This window comes from Coturnix japonica, chromosome 3 (genome assembly GCF_054131305.1).
Source record: "Coturnix japonica strain WE chromosome 3, WE-NBRP24, whole genome shotgun sequence".
NCBI lineage: Eukaryota > Metazoa > Chordata > Aves > Galliformes > Phasianidae > Coturnix > Coturnix japonica.
In genome coordinates this window covers 93,454,669-93,461,087 of record NC_140665.1, presented here as the reverse complement: position 1 = coordinate 93,461,087, position 6,419 = coordinate 93,454,669, and positions in this window count along the sequence as shown.

Genomic DNA, 6,419 nt, shown 5'->3' with positions numbered 1-6,419 from the left:
AAAACAAAGCACCTCTGCGTGCTCTGCCCTCAGCTGTTCTTTTTGAACCACAGAACAAAAGAAAGTGTGGAAAATTGTCAGTAAGTGACAGAGATAATATTTCCTAGAATGGTAACACCATCAGGAGCAGGAGTCAAAGCCATCCAGTTCTGTGTTTTGATTTCTGCTTCTTGTTTTGATTTCTGCTTCAGCACTTAAACTGTAATAAGCTTCCCTTCAGGGTTAGAACATATTAGGAATCAAAACTGTTCTTGAAAAAATGTATTTTGAGTTTGAAAAATGTTATTTTCCTTGGTTTTTATACACACCTTTTTTTTTTTCTTTTTTTTTTTTTTTTCTCATGACACTTCAAACTCCTGTCCAAGAGGAAAGGAACAGAAAATAACTGATTTTTACCAGCACCATTGGCGTCTACAAAAACAGAATTCTTAAGGTCTCAAAAAAATTTGGCTGTGAAAACATTTCAAAATAGCTTCTTGTGCCACTCATATGATTACTCCCAGACATCTGTATTTCCAAACACAAGTTCTTCTAAAGAAGAAAATAAATAAGAAAATGAGTAGAATTAATAGATCAATATTGCAGCTACTTTTTTTTTTTCTTTTTTTTTTTCCCTAGACCATTGCAATGTACAAACTGCAAATCTGACCTTTGCTGTAAGAGAGAAACCAAAACTCAGTCCTTGGGTTAGCCCTTGGCTGTTAGCAGATTGCTCTTTAGCACAACAGGGAATTTAATGAGTCTTTCAAGCACAGCACAACCTCCCCTAGCTGAGACTGGTACCCACAGCTGCCACCTTGCCCTGCAATTTCGGTATTCCCAGAAGTTCTCATCAGTGCACACAAGTTGTGTTATCACCCCTAATTGACTGCAGGACTTCAATCACACTGGTAAATTTAGCAATAATTACACATCCTTGCCACCATTTAGGAATTACCTCTCAGGGCATGAAATCTGTTTATGCTCACTTCCAACAGATTCTAGGCTAAGGAAGTTTGCTCAGCTCCACAGGCAAATTGTCAAATAAAAACCTCATTCTTTAAATTAAGGACACCGTGGAAGAGTAGTTACATTCAGCATCTTGATCTACTCCTTAGTTTCTCAAAAACAAACAAACAAACAAAAATAAACCAAAAAAGCTTCATGTAACTGAAGGACAGTTTGTTCCATATAGATAGTAATGCATCTCTCTCCTGACTTGCTAGGTGCAAAATAATTTAGTGGTGCGCAGTGTGATTATTCAAGGAGATCTTAAGTTCCTTTCCTTTTCCCTTCCCTTCCCTTCCCTTCCCTTCCCTTCCCTTCCCTTCCCTTCCCTTCCCTTCCCTTCCCTTCCCTTCCCTTCCCTTCCCTTCCCTTCCCTTCCCTTCCCTTCCCTTCCCTTCCCTTCCCTTCCCTTCCCTTCCCTTCCCTTCCTTCCACCACTGCAAAAAGTCTGACCCCACTGACTCGATTCCCACACTTCAGAAATTTATGAGCAGTTATGAGGATGTGTCAAATACTGCCATCTGATTCCTTGACTTTTCTGCCAGTGTCAAGTCCAGAATGACTTTCAGCAACCAGCCGTTGCCCCCAGTTTTACCCATTATTAGAAAATCTTAAAGTCATAACATGAGTAATTGCTTCTGATATAAAAAGCAGCATTCCACCATATAGCAAGGAGAAGCAAGAAGCACTCATAGTACTGTAAAAAGTTTCTCATGTCAGTAGCACCTTTGGAAACTAACTCATTCTTCAAAACTCAATTTGCATCAGTTACTGAGACTGCTGGAGATGCTTTCATAGGAAAACACCTTTGCAAGACCTAATTTCTGTGTGAAGATTAATTAGTTAAATGCAGAAAATAGTTTACTGGAGTATGGGATTTCTCCTTCAAATGAATTGGAGACTTGAATTTGGTAAATGTCATCTGAGAAGGTGAGGCTGCTGGATGCAACACTCTGTACAACTGAGCATCACTGCATTATGGGAGAGAGAACTCTCCACGGGCTCTACCCAAATAAGCAATTTTCACTGTCTTCTTAAATACTTACAAATACTAGAACGGCTTTATTTTGAGGGAGGTGGATTGTTATGCTCAGAACAAACTTTATCTGAAACAATTATAGCTGAATTTTGCACACAAATTTAAGCTTTTAATAGAGATAAGGAAATGACAAGAGCAGAATTTCTCTACCTTATCTCTCAACCCCATAGGCAGTGCCTAACACATCTCTGAGACTCCTGTTAGCTTAAAACCACCACCACTTAGCTGGGCATCAATAGCTGCCCCAACTCAGATCACTTCTGGAAGCACTTTTTCTGTTTAGAACATTATTTTCAAACTGGCAATTTAATTCTCAGTCAGGAATTGGACTTTGCTCCTTTTTAACATTGGAAAGATCACATTTCTTACTCATCTTACCGCTGCCTTTTCTTCCCAGCCTCTTGTTGATATTTCAGTAGTTGTAAAATGAAAGGAGCCATGAAACTGCTTTGGTGATACAGGAATAAAAACCAACTCAGCAGCAGAGAAACAGGGTAGGCAACTGAGTACACACGTGGTCTAAGACTTAGAAAGGTCACTTCACTGAATGATTTAACAGAAAAGAAGACATAATAATCTTTTAAAGGGTCATTATACAGGCTTGATAAAAACACTTCATACACAAACCCATACTTCTGGTTGTTTTGTTAGCCTCTGTGCAGTGTTTATTTGGACAGTTGCCCAGGGATTTCCTGCTTTATTAAAGACATCACATCCTGGAGTGTAGCATTGACATAACTCATTTAAGTGTGTAAATAAGTACAGTAAATACATGGAGAAAGCTTCTGATGCAATAGGTATTACACTGAAAAATATAAGTTTAACAGGGAAAGATGAACACCAACCTTATTTCGATCCTTAGCTATAAAGATTAATTTAAAGTCATTAGGAACAAAATTGTACAAGGGCTGATCCAAAAGTAATGCCTCCTATCTGCCTGTGTTGGCCCATGTCAGAGGCACATGGTGGTATGGCAGTAGAGGCTGAGTGCTCCTGCCAACATTCTGTTATGTTTTGTCGCTGTGTGACAGATGGCAGCAGAGGGGCAGTCTGACAAATGGTGTCTGCAGTGGAAGTGCTTGTGAAGCAAAGGTGTGCCACTGAATTCCTCCGTGCAGAAAAAATCACACCCACTGACATTCGTCAACACTTGCTCAGTGTTTCTGGAGCCCAAACAGTAGATGTAAGCACCATGTGCCAGTGGCCGGTGAATTTCAGGAGTGGGAACAGCAGTGTGAAAGACAAGCCCTGCTCCAGACAGCCACACACAGCTGTCACACCACAAAATGATGAGCACACAGTCAGCTCATCTGTGTGGTGGAATAATAACAAGGAAACTGTGTATGGAGCTGAGTATCAGCTTCAGTGCATTGGAAACAATGGTGGCAACACTGGAATATCAGAAAGTTTGTACCAGATGGGTCCCAAAAGTAGTCACACAGGACCAGAAGGAGCACTGTAAGCAAGTTCATCGGGACCTACTGAACCAGTATGAGGGTGAAGGTGAAAGGTCCTGAGAGTGGTGGCCAATGGTTTCATGTCTGGATGGAGATCGGTGACAAGTGGTGTCCCACAGGGGTCAGTGCTGGGGCCAGTGTTCTTTAATACCTTCATCAGTGATGTTGACAGTGGGGTCAAGTGCGCCCTCAGCAAGTTTGTTGATGATTCCAAGCTGTGGGGTGTGATCAACATACCTGAGGGATGGGATGCCATCCAGAGGAACCTAGACAGGATTGAGCTGCGGGCCCAGGTGAACCTCATGAGGTTCAACAAATCCAACTGCAAGGCCTTGTACCTGTGTTGAAACAACCCCTATTACTACAATGTAAGCTGAAGGATGAAACTTTGCTGAAAAAGAGCCAGAAGCGTGCCCTTGCAGCCCAGAAGGCCAACCATATCCTGGGCAGTATCAAAAGATGCATGGCCAGTAGGGCAAGGGAGATGCACCTCTTCTTTGCACTTCACCTGAGTGCAATGTCCAGATGTGGAGTTCTCAGTACAGGAGAGACACGGACCTGTTGGACTAGTTGGTCTAGATGAGGGCCACAAACATGATCCATGAAATAAAGCCCCTCTCCTGTGAGAACAGGGTGAGACAGCTGGGGATCTTCAGCCTGGATGAGGCAGTGAAGTGACCTGGTGGTGGCTTTTTAGTGTTTAAAGGGGAGCTACAGGAAAGGAGACAGACACTTCAGCAGGGTCTGTGGTGACAGAACAAGGGGAAATGGTTTCAAGCCTGAAGAGGGAAGATTTAGGTTAGATATAAGGAAAAAATGTTTTACAGTAAGGGTGGCGATGTACTGGAACAGGTTACTTAATGTTGTGGTTGATGCTCTGTCCCTGAAGACTTTCAAGGCGAGGCTGGATCAGGCCATGGGCAACCTGATCAAGTAGCGGTGTCATAGCAGTGCAGATTTTATGAGGGAAGCATACAGGCTTTTGCTCATTGCTGGCTGAAATGCAAGTTCAAAAACTACTACAAACATATTACTTAAAGTCTACATAGCAGATAGCTATAACATAATGCTGATAATACACTGGATACCCTCAAAAAAAAAAAAAATAAAAAAAATCAACATTGTTTTATTTTTCCTCCATTCCATTGATATCATTCCATTGATAAAATCAATGGTTTTATTTTTTTCCTCTCACATTGCCCTTCACACAACTCTTACAGCGACTTAATTAACAAAATCACTCATCTGGTTAAAAGTACGCTGGTTCCCAGATATGGGATGAATGATGCTTTCAAAATATTCATTTCAAGCTTTATATATTGCAACAAGCAACAGTAAATAAAGTTGACTGTGGAGGATTCTGCAGTACTTCAGGCCCTTTACTTGGTTAGAAGATTGCAAACACACCGCTACTGCAGCAGCAAGACTGCTTATGAAGCGTGGAAAGTGCGATAATACCATACGTGATAAGAGTTTTTTAATTAATGGCTGGTGGTGGCATAAGAAGGGTTACAAAACGTTTCAGTTGTCCCTAGCTCTATTACACTTTATCTACAACAGAAATGCAGTGCAGAAGGATATGCACTCATGCACTCCTTGATGTTCATTCGCTGAACTCAGGAACCCATTTTCTCACCTTTCGTTTATCAGCCTACTTGAAAAGCATTTATTTTGCTAAATGGCTTAAGTAGGAACCCAGCTTATTGCGTTATATGGATATTCACATATGGAAGTGACCACAGGCCTATTACCTCTTCAGATAGGCTAGGCACATTTATTTCTATGTCTGATTCCATAAACATGAGAAAACTTGAGTACAAGTTTGTATAGCCAGAAGCAATTTTGTCTGCTTTCACAGTAGCAAAAGAGTATACTAAGAAGGGGGCCCCAGCTCAGCAGTTTGAACACTGAGTGGCAAACACCATCTGTATCCTTTTCCCTTCCATAAAAGGAACCTTTATAGGAGTGTAAAGGAAAACAAAGAAAGATTACTACAAGTAGTTATAAATACTCAGTTAATCACCCAATAAGAATGCAGATTCTCTCAAGACATTGTACTGAAACCAATCAGTCAAAACACACATAGCTATTGAACAAAGGTGCTCCAATAAGTGATAAACTAAAGGAGTTAAAGTCTATACTATCCCAAATTCCCAGATGCTTTTATTAATAGAAGTTTAGGAAGAACAGAAGCCTTAAAAACAGTAGGACCTTGCTTATTTTGTTTAGGATAATCTTGAATGTCCTTTATGTTGCCTTTTGGACAGAAATGGCAGAGCACAGCATGTGTACCTACATTGGGTTGTCTTACAGAATTCCAAACCCAGTATATTGTGATGAATACTTCTATTGGGCACTTATGAAAGCCTATCTTTTCATGCTGTTCTCATTTAGTCAGCCTCAGAAATCAACACCGAGAACAAAAAATAAACACAGTTTTGACATATACAGTAGCAAAAATTAGTGTCGTATTCAGACAAGGAACAAGCTATTTAAACCAGAAGTCAGTGGATTAACCATCTTAGCAGCTTAGAATGAATGCTTATTCAAGCTGAAACAAGAAGTCAGTCATGAAGGAAAAGCCCTTCACTGCAAGTTTCTACTTCATACAAACAATCTTAACTTCAATTTTATTTTAATTTTTTTTTTTTTAATTTTTTTAAGGAGTTTGTTTCTAAGGAAAACAGAATAGGAAGAATATAATTGACCCAACTGGAAGCAGAACGCTGGTATACTCTAGCCATACACGAAACATCAGCTCCACCAAGAGGCAGTTAATGGTTAGTTATCAATAAAGTTAACAAAAAGCACATTGGAAACAACTTCCTCTCTCCCTCCCCCTGCAATTTCTTCCCACAGATTTCAAACAGTCTACATTTATACATGCATGCCTATACAGAAACACACAATTAGAGACTCAGTTCCAACAATCAAGT